Raw genomic sequence first — 27,139 nt, 5'->3', positions numbered from 1 at the left:
CTTTGCCTTTTGCAGGCACACAGTTTTAATCTGCCATGAAGTTTCATATCAGCACACACTCTGCTGCAGGGTGAAAATCTCATTCTGGAAACATCCCGCAGGCTGTGGCTAAGCCATGTCTCCGCAATATCCTTTCTTTCAGGAGTGCTAGTTCTGCAAGGTTCGTAGGAGAGCTTCTGTAAAGTTTGGAAGGTAGGGGACAAGGTACTGACAGAAGTAAAGCTGTGAGTACCGGGCGTGAGTCATGTTTCGGTAGCTCAGTTGGTAGAGCACTTGCCCGCGAAAGGCAAAGGTCCCGAGTTCGAGTCTCGGTCGGGCACACAGATTTAATCTGCCAGGAAGTTTCATTTGTATTTTATGCTTTTGTCCAGCTCTCTATAAAACACATTGGGTGTAATATCATATATTCTTCAAAATGTTTTGAATATTTGTTCTCTAGTGAAGATCTGACGTTGTTTTCTACCTTTTCTCATTAAAAAAAAGCTTACACTGAAATAAAAAAAAGTCAGTGCACTGTACATACATAATGTGATCATATAGGATCTACATACTTTGTCAGAAAGTAAGAAAAAAATTAAATAAATATTATGCCTGTAACTCAATCAAAGAACACAAGAAATACTGTTCTACAACTAATGTATCTGGCATAAAAAACACAATGTCAGTACAGTGCAAAACTTATAATTAAACAGAGGACAATAAAACTTCTTATAATGAGCATAAAATATAATAAGTAGCAGAACATCCATCACTCATATGGCTGAAATTATTTTCCTTTATATTTGTTACAAAATACATATTTTTTTAACTCATGAGCCTTTTGACAGGTGCTGTTCCCCATGTTTTTCTATCTTTTGCTAATCTTTTCATTTCTACATAAATATACACCTAACAGCATCTGTATTCTTTTTTACACATTCTAGTCTTGGTTTGCCCTACTATTTTCCCCTCTATTACTCCTTTCAGCATCATCTTTATTGTTCCTGTATGCTGTAGCACATGCTGTTCCACTATTGCCCCTCGAGGCCCAGGCATTGGTGTGTGCCCATCAGCTCGTTCATGAGCAGGTGCAGCTAGTGTGGGTTATTCACCATGTATCCCTACTGAATGAGTTCTGTATGTGCACAAACCACTTCTCTGCCCATGGGTGTGATGCCAGGGCAGTACGGAGCATAGGTATGCTACAGCCCAGATGACTGACTGCCTGGGATGCCAACTGCAGTTCAGTTTGAGCTGCAGCCTAGCTTTAGCTGTAACAGCTTACTGTAGCAGATGTCCTATTAATCTGTCCCTTATTCTGATGAGGGTCTTCCATATAATTATTTACTTAGTTATTCTTTTTAGTAATCTTTCATTTTGTACTTTGGATGAATGCAATTAACATTATTCAATGGCACCATATTTCAAATTCTTCCAGTTTTTTCTTCTCTGGATTGCTGATAGTCCAGATTTAACTTTCATATAATTCTGTGCACCAGAAGTTTGGGGAAGTTCTTCCTCAGTTTCGTATTAAAATCAAATACCAGTAGAGCTCTGTTATTTAAGAAAGCTTTCGTTGACTCTTCCTTGCTTTGACCATCCTGTGTAATCAAGCTCCCTGGATAAAAGAATCCCTTAACTTCATTCTCTACTGTGTCATTCCCAATTTTAATACTAAGCATATGGTTATTCTCCTTTCTATTATTCTTCATGTAGTAGTTGTAACAGTAGTAGATTTTTCATCCACCCATGAATCACTTTTACGAGAATACTAGACTTCATGGTATTACAGTTTAAGAACAAAAAAAAATCATATATACAGATACATACAGATATTTACAAGTCTGCCTGAAGAAATTTTAAGAAACCACAGAAACACTAAATCAGGATGGCGAGAACAAAATTAGAGCATCCGTCTCCCTGAATGCCACGCCAGTTGGTGAAAAACAGCACAATCTCTTCTGGTTTTTCCACAGTTATATATGCAGTACTGTTTTGTTCATGCATTCTTGCAAAAAGTTATTTCATTATGTAAAAAGCTAATGCTGCACTGTTCATTCATTTCTCAAAACCAAGCATTGCACACACTATACACACACTATCAGCTGACAGAATGATAATGATGTCTGGTTTCTGTTTTGTGCACCACAGCTTCATATTTGCTTGCCTGAAAATTTGGGTTTTTCTTATTAATCTATTTAAACTCCTTACATAATTGATTATATTTTTTTCCTTAGTAAAGAAACACTGAGTGTTTTGTTTATTCCATCTTGGTCAATTTAAGTTCAGTCTAGATCTTATTCCATGGTCATGAACAAAGCCAAGAGCTGTTTGGCAGTAATTATCAAGTTTTTTTATGTGCATAACTGATCGGTGAATGAACTCACATGGTGTGGCTTCAATCCTCAGGGTTTTGAACAGATTTTTACAACTGGCATCAAAACTATTTTTGATTATCATTCTTATGGTTTTTTTCTGTAGTTTGATAACTATGTTCATATTTTGAGCATATGTTTCCCATAAGAAAATTCTCAGCTAAGAATTTAGTGGTTTATGAATAGTGTGTAACTGAAAGGTACTAACTGCCATGCTCCAGCAACAGGAGTCTAATGCCATGACATGCTGATGACATTATGTTTGCAAGTATCTTCAAGTGCACATGCTGCTTTGACTGACTGTCAGTATTAATTTCTAGAAATTTTAAATTTGTTACACAATTTACAGGGGTGCCATCTTCAAACTGAAATTTGTGGCTTTTGTATTCTTTATATTCAATGTAAGGTTATTACATACTGACAAATTGTAGACTTCCTGGAGGCTTTCATTTGCTTTCTTCACAGAGAGTTTCAGTGACTACAATATTGCTGTCATCAGTAAAGAGAATTTTTCCCCCCATGACAAACAACATTTGGAAAATGACATGTATATCAAGAACAGTATTGGTCCTAATATGCTAGCCTGAGTAACTCGTACATTAATGTACTTTGGTTCTGATAAATTTTTGAGTAAAAGTGGAGGCTTATTTGAGATTTGGGTTATCCTGCTCCTTGTACTCTACCTACTAGGTCTGATTTGGACCAGCCATTAGCTACAGCTCTTATTCCTAATAATTTTAGATTATCTAGTAGAATTAACTGTATGAAAATCCTTGAAAAGATATAATCATCTGCTTATGCCACACTAAGCCTTGTCAAGAGTATCAGTTACCACTTTTGTAAATTCTTCTGTGGATGACAACTTCTTCCTCTTCAAAAATCAAGCTGTAATGCACTTACAAGTTTTTATGTATTAAGGTAATTCATTAATCTGTATTTCATAACTAATTCAGTTATTTTTTAGAATAATAACAGTAAAATAATGGACTGATATTAAAGTTTACCTTTCTTCAGCAGAAATAAAACTATTGTCTGTTTTAAATAATCTCAAAAGTTAATCTGGAAAGTCTTCTGACATGAATGAGTCTATGCTATGTAGATATTGTTTCATTACACAGACTGGCATTTCATCTAGGCCTGTAGACCTTTAGGTTTCAGTTTTGTACAGTTTTCTTGACCTTGTGCTCTGTGGTTGGTAATATCACCATTTATTTCCTGTATAATTATTTATAGGTGTTGTACCTATTTTTTCTACTCTGAAATACTTGAAAAATACTAATTCACAATGAACTCTCTTCTTCATGCTCTATGGCTGCTTGTTTTGCCTTCTTCATAGTTCACTAGTTGGATAACATGGGTGGCCGGCAATCATTTTGCATAGATACTGCCACTTGAGGCAGAACCACTAAACATAAGACATCCATGGTCTCTGCCATTGATGCATCTTCATCCATTGATGGCAAAGATATAAGCTCTTTTTTCCCCAAAGTCACTAGGTATGGCTGTAAGACTCCAAGTCATCTTGCATATGGTCAGTATAGCCTGGAGTTGGAGTTAACTGGTATTGGTGCAGCTGCTGGTAATTGCTGCATACTGCTGGTTTCCACTGATGGTAACATTGATACATTTTCTGCTTGGGTGTGCTGATGAATCTGATGTGGTTGCTTTGCCATTTTCATGTCTGGGCACATGTAAAACACCCATGATCCTGGAGCTGATGGGCTGGCTTCTAGGTCCAGTTGTGCTGGAAGTGGTAGTTGTCATGCTTCTTTTTGGCCATGATGATTGGTCAGATGTGGAAACCCTTCAAAGGTATATCTAGTTGATATGTTACTGAACTATTGATGCCTGGTTTTGTACAGTGCACACTGTTGTTTATTGGAGATTGATGATGGTGCCTAGGAGCCAATGAGGTTGATGCCCATGCCCACAAATGAAGACGGGATCTTGTTCTCAGAAAGAAGGCTGGGCTTATGGTGAATGCAAGTGTTTATCCAGATGTATGAGGCAAAATGCTGTCCTCGGTTACCTACCATGAGGTAGTTCTGATGGACATTTTCCATTGATGGATGCATTGTGCTACGTACTTAAAAATGTCATCCATGCTATCCCCGAATTCTTCTTCTGTACATTCAAGAACAAGTGTGTCTTGAAAATCTGCAACAGACATTCTGATGCACCATTGGAAGAAGATAGTATGGAGGAGATGGGAGATGTTGCATGCCATTGATAGTACAAAAGTCTGAAAAAGGTTTCAGGCCAGAATCAGGGACTATTATCAGAGATGATGACTTTATGGAGGCCTTATGTTTTAAATACATGGGCTAATAACCAAGTGGTGGCTTATACTGAGGTGAGAGACATTTGCACCACATATCAGTATAGATATTGGTGTGCATGTTGCTTGGCTCTGCTTATACCCCAGTGCCCTTGATCAAGGGCTGCTACTATCTCTAACAGGCTTTTGGTCACAAGCTGTTTGGTTCTTTAGCCTGCAGACAGGCATCAAGCAACTAGTCTGGATCCCTGGTAACTGGGGTAATGGGTGAGGCATGGAGCTTTCATCTGAATTAGCATGACAAGCTATGGATCTATATGTGATCTTTTGCTGGTACTTGCTGAGAGACTGGGACCAGCCCTGTAGGCATTGGGCTGTGTGTTCTGGGATATAGTGATCAGGAGCAATTGTTACCATCTGTGACTTATAGTCAGTGACCAACTAAAATATTCTACCAAGCATTTGTGCTCATGGAATAATCTATGAGTAATTTTGTAGGGCAAACGACGAGGTTTCAGATGATTATATGACTGGACATTCAGATGCATTGATTGTGCAATGTACAATACCTCTACAATCCTGAAGTGAAAGGGATCTGTGGCCAAGATTAGAAAATACTTAGGGGAAAAATGGATGTGGCATAGAGCTTGCATTAGACAGCACTTGAGAGCAGATAATGCTCTCTTACATTTAGAAGTCCACCCATTCTAGAGTCTGTCCAGTGACATGGCTTCATTTCGAATGAACCATCTTAATAATTTATTTTACCAAGTACTGCTTGAATTTTTTCAGGTTTCCCAGTTCAGGCAGTTTCTATATGTCTTGCAGGTGCAATTCTGTTGGTCACAGTCTGTCTTTGCCCACAATTTGTCCTAACAGAACATTCTAATTACAGTAGAGTTTTGATTATCTGAATGTCGCTCTACCAAACAGACTGCTTAACTGAAATGTTAATCAATCGCACATGCCATCCTCCCCCTGCTACAATCTTGCCGCGTTGGGAAGACATATCTTGGACAAACAGTGTGCACCATCAAAGATCTATGTTGAGAACACCAGTGGCACACTCAACTAATGTACCAAAAAAGTCAGCAGTCACAGAGCACTGGTTTTCAGAGAATCATGCAATGGAATATGAGTGTACCAGGATTTTAGTGCAGACTTTCAAATACTGGGACGGTTTCATTAGAGATGCTACAAAAATTTTCACCAGAGATAATCTTATCAATAGAGACTGCAGCTGTAACCTCAGCAAGGCTTTGGAACCAGCACTTGATCTAATTAAGAAGACACTCAGCAAACACAATGACCTGGTGACAGAGGAAGACAGAGCAACTATATTATGAACACTGCCACAGATGCCAACACAAGCATCTCCAAGACTGCTGACATGCATCCTCATGAGCAGATTGCAGTGGGAATGGCTTGTGGAGGGAGGGAATATAAGTCAGCCACATACCCTCAGGACCTCAGTTTGTCAATACATCTGACAATGACAACATGTCTTATCACTGAAATATTGTTCCTGTTGGACACTATTGATTGGCAGTACACTTGTATACTGTTTGATCAACAAATACATCAGTCTTCCCCCAAACATTAGTTTGCAGGGAGCAAATACAGTAAATTCATTCCACAGGTTGTTGATAATGGTTTTAAAGTTATGAATATGACAGCTCCAAGCAGGGTATATTATTGCAATATGTTTTGTGCAATCTATTCATTTCTTTCATGACCCTTTTGTTCATATTCTCTTGTGGAAAATAGATGAAAATTTTTAAGTGAGTAGTTTTGTACATCTCCATATATTGCATAAATCTTTCAGAAATAAACTGAGACCCATTGTCTGCCAAAAGTGATTTTGGTACCCCCACATTGTGAAAAATAATGTTTCTAATTTTTCTACAGTAGTTTTGGTGTTAACCTTCTTTATAAGATAGAGTTTTATGTGTTTTTAAAAGTGTCCTGAACTACAAAAATATGTTTACAACCTCCAGTAGGAGTGAGCAGCAGTCCCAGCAAATTAACAGTCATTAATTGTTTTGGAACACTATGATGGATTGAATGCATTAATCCTTTAGATGGTCTTTGAATAAAGACATCTCTCACATCCAACTAACCTTCTCTTTATCCTCCTTCATAAGTTGCTAAATATTACACTTCCTGACTTTTAGACAGAATTTTTTTAGTGCCACACTGACCACAGCTCTCATATTTGAACAGTAAACTCTTGTGTATTCTATAATGCCATTTATCTGAACTGTAATAATTTATTCACTAATTTGAAATCTGGATCTTTATTTTGTTCCTTTATCATGTATTTGCAGAAACATTCAATCAGTTCCATCTTTTAGCCTTATACATAAATAATCTTATCTGACCCCCATCTACATCACGACCATCACAATTCATTTTTCCTACTGGCATTGAAGAAAGAGTTACAGCTACTATGTTGTCTTTACCTTTATGTACCTAATTTCTAGATCAAACTGCTGTAAATATAAGGCTCATCTTGTCAATGTAGGATGTTTTAACCTACACTGTTCTAGATAACTCAAAAGCTTTGTTGTCTGTTTAAACTACTGTTTTGTGGCCCAAGAAATATCCCTCAGATTTCTGGAATACAAAAACAATTCCAACAGACTCTAATTCAGATATGTACTGGTAATAATTTTTCTCATGATCATCTAAAGTGTTACTAGCAAAATCAACTGTTCTATGTTCCTCCATTTCTCTCCTTCTATTAGCTGAAAGACTTTACGCCCAAAACAACAAAAACTTGAGACAGTGGTCATACAAAATAGCAAATAAAATGCTGTGTCATACAACAACTTACTCTTCACTAATTCCCTCTTTAAATTTTAAAAGGCCTCTTCACATTCTGACATACAATTCCATACAATATTTTTCTTTTTCAGATTACCCAAACAAGTATGATTAAATTGTAGAGGTCTAGGATGGGTGGCCTCTACAGTGGCAGGCCTGAGTTGAGATGGTGTGTCATTATCAGGGTGTTGACTGATGCTGACTCAAGAAAAATCATTAACAGTCACACATTTTATTAGAAAACAAGCTACAGCACTCATAGAATTATTCCATAGGGTCAAAGCACCATGGGCATATGCTGACAGCAGCAAGTACATGGGTGTTGATGGAACAGCTGACCTGTGGCCTGCTGGTGACTAGGCTGGAATGCTGAGTCTCAATGTCCCTGGCAGCACATGCACATCTTAGCATACTTCTGCAACTATGACATGTAACACTGGCAGATGTGGAAACCCACTGTGATTCTTGTAATGGAAGACAGCCTACAGGAGTGATGTCCACCACTACAAGTGGAGGTGTACATGCCAGTCTGCCTGCAGGAGTGCAGGTACTTGAATGGCTGCACCACCCTGATAATGAACGGCTGACCTTCATGGCAGAGGGATATCTATGACTGAAACGAGACTGAAGATGGCTCACTAGCTGGAAGGCACCAAGTTCATGAGGGTGAACTTCGAACCAACAGTAGGCTCATCAGTGGTGGAGCTCAAGTCTTGTAGTGGCTGCTTGCAGAACCATGTCACCCCGACACCTGAAATAGTCTTCCCCTCATAGATGGTGCTGCCAGACTGAGATACCTTTGACTAACATTGATGGGTATTCATATAGGTTCAGTGACTACTTGCTGTGCCGAGGCACTGATTTCAACCACATAAACAGAAACAAGGCGGCTGCCTGCCATTGCTGTGGTCATCCTGCCTTTCTGTTGTGTTGTGTTGTGCTGGCTCCTGGCTCACAGTGTGGAAACAGGTTGGTGGTATTGCTGCATCTGATGTAATGGTGTTTTTGGTCAGCTCTGTGCTTGATAGCACAGCCCTTTTGCAACATCCTTGGCCATGCCACCAGTTCACTCCATAGCGCTGAAAAATAGTGGTAGCAGAATAAATCTCCATCCCCCAGTAGATATAGTCCCTGGTTCTTAGTTGGGGTAATTTTGCAAAGTCTCAACATATGTTTACACACAGCTAATGGTGTACAGCTCTCCACCTATGCTTCAAATACCCCTAATGGTTTATCTAGTCAGTACAACAGTGGCTGAGTTATGTTCATTCTGGTGATTCCTGCAGCAGTTATAAGTGACATAACTACTTCATCAAGTCCAACATGAAGTTAGTACCTTGGTACATCATTAGCATTTCAGGAACACTAAACTACACCATGTCCTGCACCAATGAAGTTGGTTGTTGATTTGGAATGGTGACCATTGCTATATGTCATGAGCAACAATCAATAATAGTCAGAACACAATAGGTTTCCACTGTCATCTGGCTAAAAGGTCCTAAAATATCCATTCATATAATTCAAAAGGCTTGATTCCCTCCAGTAACTTCTGTAGCAGTACTCACTGACCCCTCAGATCTGCTCACTGAACAAATGGTAAACAATTCCTTATGTATTAGTCTACGTCCTTCCCTTGTCATCCACTAGTAACATTCTTCCTCTCTTCGACCTGTCACTGAATGATCTCCATGCACAGATATCATGTGATTGTGCACTGCTTTCAGTACATCTTCCTTTAGATCAATGACTCTCAATGACCTATGTAGCAATTCATCATGCACGATGTACTATGGATGTATCATAAACAACTTGCATTCCACATCAGCCTACACTGTTTGCCACTCTGCAAGCTTGTGACCCAGAGCCCATACCACCTAACCTTCCTACTCAATCCATTCATGTTTACATGTTTCCTCCCTGGTTTATGGACTACTTCAAAGGCAAATTTACTCAGTCTCAATGCTCACCTCATCAGTCGGCTTGACGGATCTTCAACACTAACAACCACATTAATGCTGCATGATAGGTTACCACACTGAATTTTTTATGGTACAGGTAGCATCTAAAATGTGTATCCCCATGTATCAGACTCAACCTCTCCTTCTGTGTTATGGAGTAATTCCTCTAAGTCTTGTTCAACTCCTGTGAGGCATAAGCCTCAGGATCTTCGTAACCATGTATTAACGGACTCAAAACATACCCCAGTGCCTGGTTGAAAACATTGCATTACAGTACAAACTTCACTTAATTGAGAAATATCAACACCAGATGAGATGTCAAAGCCTCTCTCAGCTTCTCTAATGCCCACTGCAGTTTTACACCCTTCTTTTAGTAATTGCGTAAGTGCCTGTGCAATGTCTGCAAACTCCTTCACAAATTTTCTGTAGTAATTGGTCGACCTCAGGAATGATTGTAACTCCTTACATGTCTGAAGAGCCAGAAAATCCTACACAGTCTGTATTAATTTTAGGTCTGTTTTTATCTATTCCTGACTAATCACATGCCCAAATACAGTTCTTCCAGGGAATAATGACACTCGTCCATACTTAATGTAAGGCACATGGCACATAAGCTCTCAAATACTTCCCTCAGTCATGATAGGTTACCGCATTGAATTTTTTATACTACAGATAGCATCTAAAATGTGTATCCCCATGTATCAAACTCATCCTCTCCTTCTGTGTTATAGAAACACATACCCCTTGAAAAAAAAGTTATTTTGTCAAGGTACATCAAACATTGCTAAGGAGCCAAACACCTCAGTATTCCATCCAACAACCGCTGGAAAGTGGCCAGTATATTTTCAACCAGAATGCCATTTGTGATACTAATAATGGCCCCAGGGGCCCAAAAACACAATCTTCGCCTGGCCCTCCAGAACTACCTTGAATTAATACACACACCTCAAATATGTCATAGAGAAGTACTGGAACTGCCCCAGGTTGTTGGGGATTTCCATAACGTTGGGTATGGGGTATGCAACTGTTATTTTTTTTCTATTCAGATGCTGATAGTCATGACAAAATCTAAACTTTCTGTTCCATCTGTTGATCCTTTGGGTACAGTGGTGACAGCTGCTCCCAAGGGCTAGGGGTCTCTTTATTATGCCATCACTCAGTTGTTGTTTAATGAAGTCCTCCATAGCTGACTCTAAATGCTGAGGTACACAATACATTTTCTAATATACATGTGCTTCATTCCCCTTTGGAATTTTATGTTGCCTTATGGGCATCGCTGGTAATGGGACCCGAGGATTAAATAGATCCTTGAATTCTAATAATAATCCTTCCATTTCCACTCTCTCTGTTCCTTTCAAATGTTCTACCTTTGCCTTTAATGCAGTTGTAGCAGTGGTTTGTGTTTGATCATGGCCTACACATGACATGTCCAAATCATCTTCATCCAAAATTTCTAAACTCTCTACCAACAATTCTTTGGTCATATTCATCTCGTCACGACTCAAGTTACCTCAGCTGATGAGTGCCACTCTCTCCCCTTCCATCTCCTGTGTGCATACAACTATTCACCATATAAAACATCATGATGTGTCCAATACACCATTATTGTCTTGTGGCTCAATCAAATACAATATGTTAAAAGGCAGTGCTGGCTCCACACTCACCCAAAGTAGATTTGCGGTGTCTTCCAGCACTATATCAAGTGAATTAAATCTTATTAAAGTTGTCTACAGGTTAACTTGTTTGTCCCATAAGGCAGATGTTTCTTGCTACAGCTCTTCACTGCTGACAGCTTCCATCAATTGTAACACCATTCCCTTGAGTTCCACCCCAAACTCAAAACTTAATATTGCTGAACTTAGTGACTTCACATTACTATAACCCACTCCATGTGCTGCATGATTTATTAACAAATGAATCATCTCCTGTTTGGAAACCCCCTGCATCCTGGACTCTGTCATTGTGGAACCTTTATCCCCAATGCACAACCAAATACACTAAAACTGCAATACCAGGACAATAAATACAATCATAAAATACTAATTGCACCTTGAGTCTCATCATGAGCCACTTTGAGTCGGTACACTGCCTAGCAGTATGGCTATAATAATGGCATGTGAAACACTCCATTGATACCAATTCAGCAAATGGTGCATTGTGCTCTAAAGGTAGCTCTACAGGCACCTTACTAGTTGCAAACAGTGCTCTCTAGCATTGCCATGTAATTGTGACAAATCAGCTGGTCCCTTCAATTTCATAAATTTTTCTCACAGTTTATGATAAGTATCACCTTCAACCTATCTCCTCTGCTCACAAAAGTAGGAGAAAGAAAACAGAAGTTCAGAAGTTTGTCCACTCACTCCATTGTAACACTTGATGTTAACTGCTGTGACTGTGACATGATGGTGGGTCCAGCTGCCCACATCTGTCTCAGAGATGCTTCTGATACCAAAATGTAGAGGCTCAGGGTAGATGGCCTCCACAGTGCCAGAGCTCAGTTGAGGTGGTGTACTGTCTTCAGGATGTTGACTGAAGGAGACTCATTAATTGTCATACATTTTATTAGAAAACAAGTTACAGCACTCATAGTGTCATTTCATAGTGGTAAGGCAACCTTGGCATGTGCTGACAGCAGCAAACAGGACAGTGCTGATGCAACAGGTGACCATCATGCTGCTGGCAGCTGGGCTGGAATGCTAATGCATGACACCTGCTGCAGCACATGCGCCATCTTGGTGCAACTCTGCAACTCAGGACAGGGGATGTTTGCAGATGCAGAAACCTGCTGTGATTCTTGTAGTGGAAGACTGCCTCCCTTTGTGGTGTCCACTCTTGTGAGTGGAGGCCTACAGTGTCAGTTTGCCTGTACAACTGCAGGCAGTGGAACAGCTGTACCAGCCGAGTCACAAATGGCTACCCTCCATGGAAGAATGCTGGTTGTGGCTGAAGTGGGCCCAAAGGTGACGCACCAGCTGGAAGCTACCAAGTCCAGAAGTAGGATCTTTGGCAGTGGAGTCCAAGTCTCATATGGCTGCTGGCAGAACCATGTCAGACCATTGCCTGACATATTCTTCTCCTCGTAGATGGTGCTGCCAGGCTGAGATGCCTTTGGCTGAAAATGATGGGTATTTATACAGGTTCAGTGGCTTCTTATACCACAACTTCACTTCCAAATATGTACACCAAAACAAGGCAGCAGCCAGAAAATGTAGCAGCTGGTCCGCCATTGCCATGGTCGCTTTGCATTTCTGCAGTGTCATCAGTATGCTGGCACTGGTTCACAATGCCAAAACAAGATGGTGGTACTGCTGTGTAATGCTCTGTGCTCAGCTGCTTCCATTGCCTTTTCAACAGCTGTGACCATGCTGCCATTTCACTTCATAGTGCCAGAACATAATGGTTACACTACAAAATGTTTGGTCAGTCACAATTTTTTATTGTACTCAAACAAACCAGACATTTTTCTATTGTTTCTAGGTGCTAGGAAGTCTACAGTTGCTTTCAGTTTCCCTGGGTCAGATTGTATTCCTCTTTTGTTGGTTATATGACTTCAAAATTAAATTTCTTTTTTTACGACCTCAGATTTACTTAATTTCAATTTAATACCCCCTTTGTAAATAGCTGTAAATATTTCATCAAAAAATTTACTGTGTTCATACCAATAAGAACTATCAGTCAAGTCGTCGTCTACATAAACTGTCATTTTGTTAAGCCAAGCCAAAATGAGATAGCCAAGATCTTATTAATACCTCTGATAAAGATACACACAGATAAATATAGTCCAAAAGGAACTACACATTACTGATAACACTTACCTTCATGCAGAAAAGCTGTTCATGGTCTGAATTCTTTAGCCAAACTAATGTTCTGGAAACCATAGGTCACGTAATAGAAAGTAAGAAGTTTAGAGCCATGGAATTTTTTGTAATATTTCATCTGTGTTAGCTGGTGTGTTATTTTCCCTCAGGACTATTTCACTTTACTTTCTTGCATTCAAAAGAACTCTGACACCCTCATTCTTGTTTCTAACTAGTGTTAATGGGTTGTTGTACCTACTGTTTGATCTTTAGATTATACCCCATTCCTGCTTTTTCTCTATTTCCTTCCCTACACACTATTTCATAGAAAATGGGATAGCACAGGGCTTAATGAAAAACAATCCATGTTCTTTTAATTTAGTTTTTACACTCACAATCTTTCACCTAGCCAAGTTTGTTGGAAGATACCTTCCTTCTCTGAAGTAGCACCTTCTTCATATCAGCCCTTTGACTATATGCTAAATACTCAATATTTTAAATTTTATCTCCAACTGCATTTTCCCTGCCTCAAATTTATCTAATTTAATGTGCACTGGTCTATTTACTGTCTACACACATTTTGTCAGTCCAATACCACTGAAAACCATTATTTATACACAATTCCTTGTCACTGCTTTTCACCATACAATTCCTATATAGCTAGTCTCCTTTAACCTCAACAGCATTGTGAATAAGTTTTATCACATGTAACTGTTATTAAAGGCATAAATTCATTCAAACAATGCCACAGGGCCATGGTGGGACTGTTCCTACATGTTTTATTCTGCACTCAGTGTCACATCGAAGGAATTTCAGTGAACTGTGGTAAAACTGATGTTATGGACAATATTCCAATAATGTGCACAATACAACTTTTAATTACATAGCTTTTCCTATATCTATTTTCACTGCAGTCAGTAAGATGACCAGATCTAGCTCTCATATAAAATTAGCTTACCTTACACAGGGAAACACCTTCACCTTACTACTCATCAGTATGGCAGTGATATAATATTTACAATACATAGTCACAATTAAATTCTGACACAACCAACAACTTACACAATAGTGGTTTCAATTTATGTAGGTGATGGGTACACAGTGTCTTTTTATCAATGACATAAACAAATGAGTGTCCATGTGGGCACAATATGTGGCCAGAGTCAAAATTATTCACACATTTGCTTGGCGGAAAATTTCATAAAAGTTAATATCAGTCACTAAATGGATTTGACAAATTAAGAAAGCCACATGCATACAAAGAGCATGTGAATACTGGTGACAGACATGTACTTGTTACTGGAATATTACATGGACTTGTTACATAGAAAACCTGCCACATGTTGTTGCCACTAAGATATAGACTGCCACTAAGATTTTAGACTGAAAATTTTGGGGTGGGGGTTGTCCTTACAAAGACTGGCATTTGAACATCTATGTATTTCAGAAACTACATAACGGTTTGAAAAACTGCTAGGTGACATTTTTCTAATTTAAATAATCTATATATTACAACAGTAATTTGGTTTACAAAATATGTGATGGGTTAGTAAAATGTAAAAGATTATGGGAGCATTTTGTACACCTACATTGGAAATAACCCATTACAAGTACAGTTGGCATTCTAAAAATTATGGTAAATGGTGCAAATTCATAATTAATTAGTAAAGGTTGTCACTGTGTCCAGAAAATCTAAATCTGCAATCTGTTAAGTTTAAGAGATTCAGAAATATTGGAACAGGTTACTGTAAAGTCTGGATTTTGATCTTCCTAATGAGTAGTGTCAACACTTCTGAGACTACCTATCAGCTCAGTCCAAACTAGCATTATCCACTATAGTAATAATTTTAATTATCAATTACTTTTAATGAATTGTGTTTCCAGTAAAACTAAAGGTACTGTTGTGATCTGTATATTGAAAAATATAGTCTGAATAATAAATTTGCATGATGCACAACCTGATTAATGTTTTGAAAAGATGCCAGTTATACTGTACTATATATGCACCATGTAGACAGTCAGATAAATGGTGAAAAATGAGAAGGAAATGAATTAATTGTTAACAGGAGTGGAATCATAGCATGTGGGTGGGTTCCAACTTGCTACATTATGAAGTTAGGTGCCATCAGTGGTATTTCCCACTCTGCATTAATGTACCTCAAAAGTCCATTACGGTATGTCCAATCATGAGACTAGAACAGCTCAACAAATTGTACATTGATGCCACTAGTCAGAAACACTATATTGTCCAGTGCATAACCTATATTAATGTCCAATCCATGTCCAAATTGTTTCCTGTCCAACCCACTATCATTACACAGTTCCCTTTAGCAAAATCCATACATGAAGGCAGTAAATCATTTAACACTAGACATAGCCATGCACTTGGCTTGACTGAGGCACTGTTCTTGTATGCTGCCTTAAACTTCTCTGTAACTGGGAACCTACAACTCATGGCTACCATCTAACAACAACACTTTCTTGTTCACAATGTTTTGTACACTTCTAGGCTTCCTGGACATGCTTGAAGCAGGCTGCACATTTTCTGCTTCTAATCCAACCTCAGGTTCATCTCCACTTAAACTGTTGCAACAGTAGATACCTATTTTCTATATTTATGATTAAAAAAAACATGGTGAAACAATCCAGTTACCATTGTCTTTCCCATTTCTCTCTATGCCATATTTCATGTTAAGCATGTCATCCATTCCTTTCAGCAGATCTTCTAAATCTTCTTTATATCAGGGCCTATGTTATCTCTGAATCACAGCATTGGTATCTGTTCCCCTTGACCTATTATCAGCTCTTAGAATAATAATGATTATAGTAGTTTACAATAGTTCCTCATACTTCTAAAACGCTAAATAAAGACTTAGTGAACTCATTGTTGATTTTTCCCACACTTAATGATAGCTAAAATAACTATGTTCATCAGATGGAATACATTTACTATCAAAATCACTGATACGGTTATAAAAGTCAAAAGTTCACAATTATATGAAATTGACTAATGACATAAACAAGACTTATGTCTCAGCTACAGTTGCAGGCAGCCATCATTAGTGTTATAAAATAAATAAATGCCATCAGCCAAAAAAAATCTGAAGACTGGATTAATAAAAAATAGTTAAAAGATGGTAGTTTTAATGCTACAGGCACTTCATATAGTCTCTCACCACTTGATGACTAGAATACATGGAACATTTATACAACCATGTTAAACTGTTCATCAGATTCACAACTTCTTCCCTCTTCATGAACCATCAGAGACCCCATTCTGCACTGCGTCATTTTGTGGTAGGATTGTATTGATAACACCAAGTCTTGTCATCCATTGTCATTTTTTCCAGAAAAGAATTGTCTGTGTCTTTCATTTCAATCAAGTCACAGCAGGAGTCCAAAAATTGATGTTTTTGTTCAGGAGTCAAGGTGTGCAGAACAAATTTTGCATACAATTTTCACTTCTTCAAGACATTCTGGAGAATGCCTTGATTTAGATATGTTAAGTTTATTACTCCACTGTGATTTGTGACACACTGTTGACCCACTGTAGCTGCACACCCACTGCTTAACACTGCCTGATCACAACTGACTGGTGAAATACACATCTGTTGTTTACAGTTGTTAGTTCAAGCTGCCACTGTATTTGTTGCACTAATGTCACTTATAAGCTAGGAATAAAGTTGGTCTTGGAACTTTTTGTGTGGATGGTGTAGGTTTCATTTTATACCATGAGACATTTATACACTGAATAGAATTTTACATCTACTTGCTTTGATCCAAAAGTTTAATATTCAGATTGTCCGAAAACACTGGATCACAACTGTTTGAACATCAGCTACACCTTTTGAAGCAACAAATAGAAAATAAAGGAAAATAACACATGATGTGCCTAGAAAAAAGGTGACAGGGTCATACAACTCAGATCTGAAGCCAAGAAAAGCATTACATTTTCTTTCCCCCTCTCCCTTCCCCTCACACTCACCCTTCCTTGTGTGGCAGGATTCTCATAATCTGGATTCTGAATAAACTGCATTCAGTCTTTTCTTACTTCATCAGGAGTATTTTCACGCTTTTAAAAGTTTGTCCATATTTATGGGTGTGGACTGGTAAACAGTAAATATGATTTGGAGAATAGGATTAAATCTTCTTCCAATGGCAACAATCTGTAAAGTATCCATTTTATTACGTAACTGTTTTCATAATATGCCATTCCATATTCAAATCTGCACAAATAATGACAGTGTTCTCCATCATATAATACAATTTGCACTGAAGTGCCAAAGAAACTGGTGTAGGAATATGTATTCAAATACAAAGATATGTAAGCAGGCAGAATATGGCGCTACAGTCAGCAATGGCTACATAAGACAACAAGTGTCTGGTGCAGTTGTCAGATCAGTTGCTGCTGCTACAATGGCAGGTTATCAAGATTTAAGTGAGTTTGAATGTGGTGTTATAATCAGTGTATGAGTGATGGTACACAGCATCTCCAACATGATGATGAAGTGGGATTTTTCTTTATTACCATTTCAAGAGTGTACCATGAATATCAGGAATCTGGTAAAACATCAAATCTCCAACATTCCTGTGTCTGGAAAAATATCATGCAATAATGGGACAAACAATTACTGAAGAAAATCATTCAGCATGACAGAAGTGCAACCCTTCTGAAAGTTGCTGAAGATTTCAATGCTGGGCCATCAGCAAGTGTCAGCATGTAAACCACTCAATGAAACATCATTGATATGGGCTTTTGGAGCCAAAGGCCCACTCATGTACCCTTGATGACTGCACAACACTGACATTGGGCTGTTGATGACTGGAAACATGTTGCCTGGTCAGACGAATCTCATTTCAGATTGTATTGAGCGGATGGATGTGTACAGGTATTGAGACAACCTCAAGAATCCATGGACCCTGCATGTCAGCAGGGGTCTGTTCAAGCTGGCTGTGTAATGGTGTGCAGTTGGAGTGATATGGGACCCATGATATATCTAGATAGGACTCTGACAGGTGACACATACTTAAGCATCCTTTCTGATCACCTGCATCCATTCATGTCCTTTGGGCATTCCAACACAATTGGGAAATTCCAGCAGGACAATTTGACATCCCACACATCCAGAATTGCTACAGATTGGCTCCAGGAACACTCTTTTGAGTTTAAACACTTCAGCTGTACACCAAACTCCCCAGACATGAATGCTATTGAGCATATGTTGGATGGCTTTCAATGTGCTGTTCAAAAGAGATCTCCACCCCCTTGTACTCGTAGGGATTTATGGACACCCCTGCAGGATTCATTGTTCAGTTCCCTCCAGCACTACTTCATACATGTCCATGATACGTCGTGTTGTGGCACTTTTGCGTACTCACAGGATCCCTACATGCTATTAGTCAGGTGTACCAGTTTATTTGGCTTTTCGGGGTATGATATTGCTACATCTTGTGTGAGTGACAACACTGTCACTATTTTTGTATGTCTGAAAATGGTTTATAACATTCCCAAAACAGTTATGCAGTAAAGTGATAAAGTTTACTGCATGTGACTCTTGTAAGGAAGAGTCATTCCAATCCTCATATTTCACTCTTCTTTCCTGCTCTAGATGAATCAAATATTTTATGGAATCTTCCATAAATGTTCCTTGCACTTCCATTAAAATTGCATGCTCTTTTTTCTGAGCATGCTCAGTCATTTCACTTTTATGGTGTAAATACTTATTCAGTACACCACTGTGTAGATTGGATGCCACATATTAGAAAATTGTTATGAAATGAAAATGACTGACAGTCAGTCCAACATAAAGATGACTCTCAACATAAATAAACATAATGTAATGCACAGAAATACACAAAGAGACCTGATATCGTCTGACTACATGATTAACAACCAATCACTGGAATCATTTTCTGTCATCAGTTACGTGGGAGTATCCTATAAATTTATTGAACTGTAAGCCCCTTTTGAATTCCTCTTTGAGCTTCAGTCATTGATATAATAAATAATGGTAGAATTTTTCAATGAAGTTGCTCATACTTCAGATATTTAAAGTGCTGTCTACACTCATTTATTTTATGAGCTACAATGAAATGTGATCAACATGTAGTTTTACTTTGAGCACTAGTTGTCAAAAATAGTAGGTCAATAACCCACATAGACTCACATTAAGCTTAACTTCATTCTATGAGTGACTATTTTAATACAGGTTCTACATAGTTATATTTACCAGCTGTGAGTAACTGACTAGCCATGACTGATAAATCATAACTGCTTAGAGGCAACTCACAATGGCATTGTCCACTATGCTCATTTATAGAGTAGGAAATTCTCTAAAAATAATTTACATAGTAATAAAATACAGATTGCTTATTTTTTAAATAATAACATAAAAACAATGTTTGAAGGAAGTGATTATACATATTCAGAAATCAGAATGTCTTGTGCACCTACTGGGTCAATATTATTTTATATTAGGTTCTGCTTTTATGGTTAGGTGCACAAATTTCTCTCATGTTTACTGCTAAAGCCCACTAAGATTATTCCAGAAAGAAAATTTTATACATAAAATATTTCATTAACTCTCATATTTTCCCAGTAATCTTATATATCTCTAGAAACAAAAATACCAGGGCTGAAAGTTGGTAATACTGGATTTTTGACGAATTACATTTTGCAAATTTTGCAATTTTGGGTTTCTTACAAAAATTGTTGCTTCATAACTATGGTAACAATAATATATAGATGCTATAAAAATGCTGTATAGTTTAGGGATGATAACAGGAAAAGCTGATCTGTCACACCTTTCCACAGCTCAGTATGTCTTAATAGATTCAAGGTGGAACAGTCACATAAATTTAACAGTGGGGAAGGGCGATTTAATGCAAGACTGTTTAGACAATGTAAGTTACCTACAGAGGATGATACTTCAGGCCCCTTTTTTATGAATACTTCAGTGTTATTCATTGATCTGGAACACTTAACAAGTGAAATTAATGGAAGAGATATAAAGAAGATTCAAAGAAAGCTGCATGATTTTTCAAGAGTTTGTGCATGAATGTCACACAAATGCTTAACAGCCTCCACTGATAGGTGTTGTGAGTTGTGGACAGTCTTAGTCTCAAAATTTCAATAGCTCAAATTCAAATACAGTCCCAAAAATATATTACTTCTTACAGCTTATAATGAATAAGAAGGTAAAGGTCACAATATTACCAACAATTTTTCTTCCTGCATACCACAAGTGAATGGAAAATTGATGGGTGTGGGGGCTGTGATTCTTTTATACAATGTAGTCTTCACTACGCACTGTACAGTGGCTTGCAGAATACAGATGTTTTAGTGTGATTTCTGTGTAATACTGACATTCTTGCAATGTGACATAAATTATTGTTGTTATTAGTCTTTTTCAGTGCAAATAATAATATAAAACAGAGTAAGCATAACATAATTTTTATGGTAAACTGTAATAAGTTAATTCTCCAAATATAAGTGAAATTAAGTAGTGAGTTTTGTCTCATCCCTGTTTCATTTCAATAATATATAAGAAGACACTGTTTTAATTTTAAGGTCTACTGATTTTTCCCATTCCTTTCTGTTTCAGATTCATGTGCCTTTATTCAGTTAGCAGATAAGGACTAATGCATGACTGTTAACTACTGACTATAACTTCAAGCAGCACATCTCTGAAAAGTGCATTCAGTTATTCCCACTTCAATGATGGTGCTGTTCCCAGCCAAAAATGTAATCCTCCCTCATGGTTGACAAATAGTATGTACTGAAACAGTTCCTGTTTGTTGGCTGCTGATTGCATATATAAATGATTATTAGAAACATTGACACTATTTTCATCAGGCTGTGTATGTGAGAGAGACAGTGAGTGCGTGTGTGTGTGTGTAGAGAGACAGAGATTTTCTTCCTGAATGAAAGACACATTTTGTTACTGATATTGTGCATACCATAAAGTATTGCATGTCATGAAGACAGCTGTTGAGAACCACATAGATACTAAAAAGACCTGTAATTTATGTAGTTACAAGAATTTATAAAATATTTCTTTAACTTACTAAGTCCTTGTATTCACTTTTTTGAACAAAGTTATAATGATATCTGTTTTTAATTAAACCAAACAAATTCACTGTCTTTCTTCAAACATTACCACTAAGCACTAGATAATTTTCTATCAGGAAAACAAAATCCAAGAAGTTGCAAAATTTTGCTGTATTGCAGCAGCATTTGTTCCTCAAATTTATAGTAGTTTATAATGCTCTTTGCATGGTTAATTCCTTCTTGACTGTCTCTTTATTTGCTATCCTGCAAATATCTTTTCCTTATTTATATTATTTATTTGTGTTCTACCTATGTCTTACTACAGACAGTATTAAAGAAGTGGATAATTATTATAGTGAACATTCCAACAACAGGTATTTTACACTTGCCACGATTTCATTTCCAATCAGTATATTGACAATTGGAGTGTTACACATAAAGTTATCACATATCTCAGCATTCACTTCTATTTTTATAGATTAGTTGATAGTTGCTTGTGCTGTAGGAAGATTTTAAAAAGACGACTTCAGAGCCTAGTATAAAGTCATATGTATGGATCTACATTTTGTACATAGTTTCTTATACTCCAGCCAGCATATCTGTTTCAGATTTACTTTGATTTAAATTTTTAAGATTTAATACTAATAGTTATGTGGAGAAGCTGATAAAAGGTCATCACATCAAATGGCCAAATTTTATAGTACTGATTCTGAGTTTGATAGTAGGCCTTCTTGTATTTGTTCTGCAGACACATATCAATAGCATTAGTTCAAGGAATGGTTGTAGGAAGAAAAGAGATAAAACTGGTATGTTGCATTAATAAAAGAGAAAAAAAAAGTATAATTATTTTAACTAGAACAGACAAAGCAGTGGATAGTTGCATGAATATTTAAATCTTAAATTAATTTCGCCAACCATTCTCAGCATTGTGTCATACCAGTTTCATTGAAACATGAATGCATATAAACTTATAATTGAATTATTCCACAAAATGCTGTAAATCACCATTGCTCTAAGAATACCTCTACTGCTTTCTTTTTTGTACCGAATATGTGAAAGATGTATTATTTCTGCTTTTTCATATATTATGAAATACATGAATATCATTTCATTTTTAAGGCCATGTTGGCTTAGTGCAGTATCAGAAATTTGGTCATTTGAGTTACATGAAGTCTTCATTTAATTTACTAAATACTCCCTATTTCCTTGTGGGCAAAGTTAGTGAGATAAGAGGCTCATATCTGCTCAGTGTGTCAAGTAGTACCTTTTTATTGCTGTAAATAAATGGAAAAATTACTTTTTACATGCAAATTATTGTATAACTGTCCCTAAACATAGAAATAGGTTTGCTGGTGGATGTAAATAGCTTCTAGGAAATGGTCATTTTATATGGTTTGTGAGTATGTACACTTGCTGCACTTGCTAAATCCAAAACTGTTATGTTTACAATTCTTTTTTGTTATAAAAGATAAACAGTCAACAGAAATCAAAGTTATCCTGGAACTTCTAATATTCTGTTGTGCAATTTTTGCATTAAATGTTGCAAAAGCTACTAGAGAAAGCCAAAGCTTATTTATAATTTTCTTCCATAAGATACTTTCATAATCAGTTAAGATGTAATTTAGCTTGATTTATTTGTACATATTTTAAAATAAGAAAACATAACTTGTAAATCACATGCTGTCTTGAAAAGAAATCAAGGTTTGCTATATATAGTTTTGGAGTGCCCAAGTGATTTAAATTTGGCTGAAATTTAAAGCTTATACTTAACAAATTAACCCTTGTGAAACTACATTTGTCCTAAAATTACTACAGCATGGTGTTTTATATCTCTGTTGAAACAGTTGTGCTGTATCTTGTGGCATGTGAGAGTCGTTGTCTAAATTTTCACTACATGTACCATTTGTTTTATTTTACAGAAAGCTATAGATGTGTTGTTTAGATAGATTTAAGTTGTTATTTGTGTTATGAAGAGGTGTGATCTGATGATAAATACTAGGCATGCATGATCAAAGTATTAAAACTTCTGGCTGTGACAGATTTTTGCAGCATGTAGTAGCTCTCTTGTGCAATGTACTGTAGCACAAAGTTTTTGAATGTATTTTGGATTTACATATATATGAGCACATCATTATAATTAAAATAAAATGTTTATATTCTGTATAAAACTGCATTTATGTTTATTTCCAATATTTACTGTGACTAATATAGTCACCTGGAATGGTGCTCCACCATGTGGTCAACGAAGAAATGCATTACGAGGGCACTTTCTGGGAATAAAATACCTCTGAGTACTTGAGTTCAGTATTAATCCTTATTTTTTAAAATAACTTTGCAACAAATTTCAACTGCTTTGGATATTCTGATCAGCATTTAATATCAGCCATCTACCTGACTGTGCACATAATATTTCACAAATATCTCTAAAATAAGGTTGGACAATCTGGATAACAATTTTTTCCCTAGCGAAACATTTACCAATGCTAGGGACGACTCATTTCCTTCACTTCATTTTGATTCTCAATAACTCATTTCTTTTCATTGTTTCTGATTGATATCACATGTTTTGTCATCCCCGTGCTCAGCTGCCACACTAACATCTTATGACATTCACCCCAGGTGAAAGGACTGCTCTCTTTCCAACCTGATAGTTACCTCTAATTTAATTGTTCATTAGTGTTGGTAATAATTATCCCAAAATCTTCTATAATCTGTTTTATATATTCTAGTCTTTAAGTACCCCAAAAGTTTTTTGCCTCTGACACTTCTTCTAGAGTTAAATTAACTACTTCCACATGAGCAGTGTTCTTTCCTTGCTTATTCATTTTTTATTTGGCTACTCAAGTTTTAACCTCTTTCTACAGCACCACATTTCAGATCTTCCAATTGCATTTTCTCCATAATTTTAATGATCTATGAGTCATTTGTGGATGATGCTGTGCACTAGATTTTCAGTTTTAGGAAATTGTTTGTCAATTTCATTCCAACATTTGACATCATTAGAGTTTTTGTCAAAGGAAGCTTTTTTCATCTACACCAAACAACTATGGATATCTTCCTTGCTTCTACCAAATTTTGCTTTATAGGCTGGAAATTTATTTGGCTTCTTCTACTACTATGTCTGGGCCAGTTTTGATGTTAAACAAGTCATTTTCTACCTTTGTACTACTTTCCATCACTTTCATCTTAGTTCTGCTATTTATTAACCCAAATATTGTGTTAAGTTCCCATTCTTTTACACTCAGTGGGTCCTATAAATCATCCTTCTTTAGGCCAAATGGGTAATGTTATCAGAAGAATTTAACTTTCATATCCATCATCATAGAACATTTAGTGATACTAAACTTCAGTTATTTCATCACTTCAACAATCACTGCTGCAACAATAGCATTACATTGCTACACTGTCTTATATCCTTATTATGATATACTTGTCTTATAGATCATGTGGAGGCTCATTTTTTCCTGTCTAAGAACATTTTCAATGCATGGTGAGCGTTTCATTTTATATGATGAGATATTTACACACTGAATAGAATGTTACATATACTTGCTTTGATCTGAAAGGTGAACATACAGATTGTCCAAAAACATTGGATCACAAATGTATGGAGTTCAGCTACATCTTTTGAAGCAAAAAATAGATAATAAAGAGAAACAACACATGTTGCAGCTAGGAAAAAGGCAGCAGGATCATACAACTCTGATCTGAGGCCAATAGAAACATTACTGTTCACATTTTATTATGTAAATGTTTTCATAATGTGATGTTACATATTAGAATCTGCACAAATAATAACAGTGTTGTCCATCACACAATTCAATTTATGATGATGCCACATTTTGTGTTATGGGCAACACTGTCACTATTTGTGTACATTTGAAAAACGTCTGTGACATTCCCAAAACAGTTAAGCAGTGAAGTGAAAAGGTTCACTGTGTGTGGCTGTTGTAAGAAGATTATTTCCAGTCCTCATTTTTCATTCTTCTTTTCTGCTCAAGATGAGTCAAATATGCTATGGAATATTAATATTTAATCCTCTTTCATAAATTTTCCTTGTGCTCTCATTAAAATTGTATGCTCCATTTTCTGAGCACAACCAGTCATTTCACATTTATGATGCAAATACTTATTCAATATACAGTTGTATACATGGATGACACATGTTAGAAAATTGTTATGAAATGAAAAAAGACTGACAGTCAATCCAACATAAAGATAACCCTCAACAGAAACAAATACAATGTATTTCACATAATACACAATCTGACTACATGATTAACAACCAATCCCTACAATCATTCACTATAATCAGTTACCTGGGAGTATCTTATAAATTTATTGATCTGTAAGGTCTTTCTGAATTTATCTTTCAGTCTCCGGCATTGGTATAATAAATGATGGTAAAATTTTTCAGTAAAGTAGCTGATATTGTAGATATTTAAAGTGCTGTCAATGTGCATTTATTTTACTAACTATAATGAAATATGATCAACTCACAGTTTTACAGTGGCCATTATTTGTCAAAAATAGCAGGTCAGTAACTTACTTAGACTCACATTAAGTTTAACTTAGTTCTATGAGTGACATTTTTAATACAGTTCCTACACAGTTATATCTGAACTGTATTTCCATTTATCTGAAGATTTTGGGCACCTTATCTGATACTAAAAGAAAAATCTGACAGGACACTGAAATACCTGAGTAGAAACAAGACCCTGGAACAGATGAAATTCCCACAAAATTATTAAGATCTTCAGGAGAACTAGGCAAAGTATTCCATCTGGTTTGTGAGACATATGATCAGGAAAAACAGCCTTATATTTCAAGAAGAATGTAATAATTCCAGTTCCAATAAGGCAGGTGGTGACAGAAGTGAACATCAGCACACAATCAATTTAGTAAATCATAGTTGCAAAGCACCAATGTGAATTATTTACAGGCGGATGGAAAGACTGGTAGAAGCTGACTTGGTAGACGATCACTTTAGGATCCAGAGAGATGTAGGAACATTCAGATAATACAGACCATACAACTTACTTCAGAAGAGAGGTTAAAGAAAGACTGAAAGATCAAATACAAGGGGCATAACATTATCCACAACTGTTATAGCAACAAGACTGCAGTTATAAAAATTGGAGGACATGAGAGGGAGGAAGGAATGAGACAGGGTTTTAACCTATCCTCGATGTTATTCAATCTATACATTGATAAATCAGTAAAGGAAAACAAATTCTGGGAGAAGAAATAAAAACGTTGGAGCTCACTGATGACATGGTAATTCTGCAAGATAGGGTGAAGTAGTCAGAAGATGAGTTGAATGGAATGAGTTATGTCTTGAAGAGCTGTTATAAGATGAAGATCAACAAAAGTAAAAAATGTGTAACAAAATGTAGTCAGATTTTACCAGGTGGTCCTTAGAAAACAATTCACTGAAAGTAGTAGGTGAGTTGTTCTATTTTGGTAAGAAAAAAATGATGGCAGAAGAAGAGAGGATGTTAAATGCAGAGTAACAATAGCAAGAAAAGCTTTTCTGAGAAAGAGAAATATGTTAATATCTAATACAAATTTAGGCATTAGGGAAACATTTCTGGAAGTAGTTGTGTTGGTGTAGTCTTACCAGGAAGTGACATGTAGATGATAAGCAGAACAGACAGGAAGAGAACAGAAGTTTTGGAAATGTGCTGCAATGGAAGAATGCAGAAGATTACATGGGTAGCAGAGTTAACTAATGAAAAGGTACTGAATCAAATCAGGGAGGAAAGTATTTATGGCACACATTGATAAAAGAAGGGATCATTAGACAGGGCACACTCTGAGGCATCAAGGAAGTGTGGTGAATAAAAACTGTAGAGGAGGACCAAGGTTTAAGTACT

The 27,139-nt window shown here is 36.8% G+C and overlaps 1 protein-coding gene across 2 annotated transcripts in view; it reads left to right on the top strand.

Moving 5' to 3' along the window:
- The window catches only part of LOC124721112 (trehalase-like), a 254,065-nt gene that overhangs the window by 179,278 nt on the left and 47,648 nt on the right, over window positions 1-27,139 (top strand). The window contains exon 6 of one of the 2 annotated variants that reach the window (XR_007006270.1): window positions 20,818-20,984. The exons of the other annotated variant lie outside the window; for it this stretch is intronic. The gene's annotated coding sequence lies outside the window, so the exon portion shown is untranslated. The remainder of the gene's footprint in view (window positions 1-20,817; window positions 20,985-27,139) is intronic. 2 annotated transcript variants of the gene reach the window in all.

This window comes from Schistocerca piceifrons, chromosome X (assembly GCF_021461385.2).
Source record: "Schistocerca piceifrons isolate TAMUIC-IGC-003096 chromosome X, iqSchPice1.1, whole genome shotgun sequence".
NCBI lineage: Eukaryota > Metazoa > Arthropoda > Insecta > Orthoptera > Acrididae > Schistocerca > Schistocerca piceifrons.
This window is presented reverse-complemented; position numbering and strand designations above follow the sequence as displayed.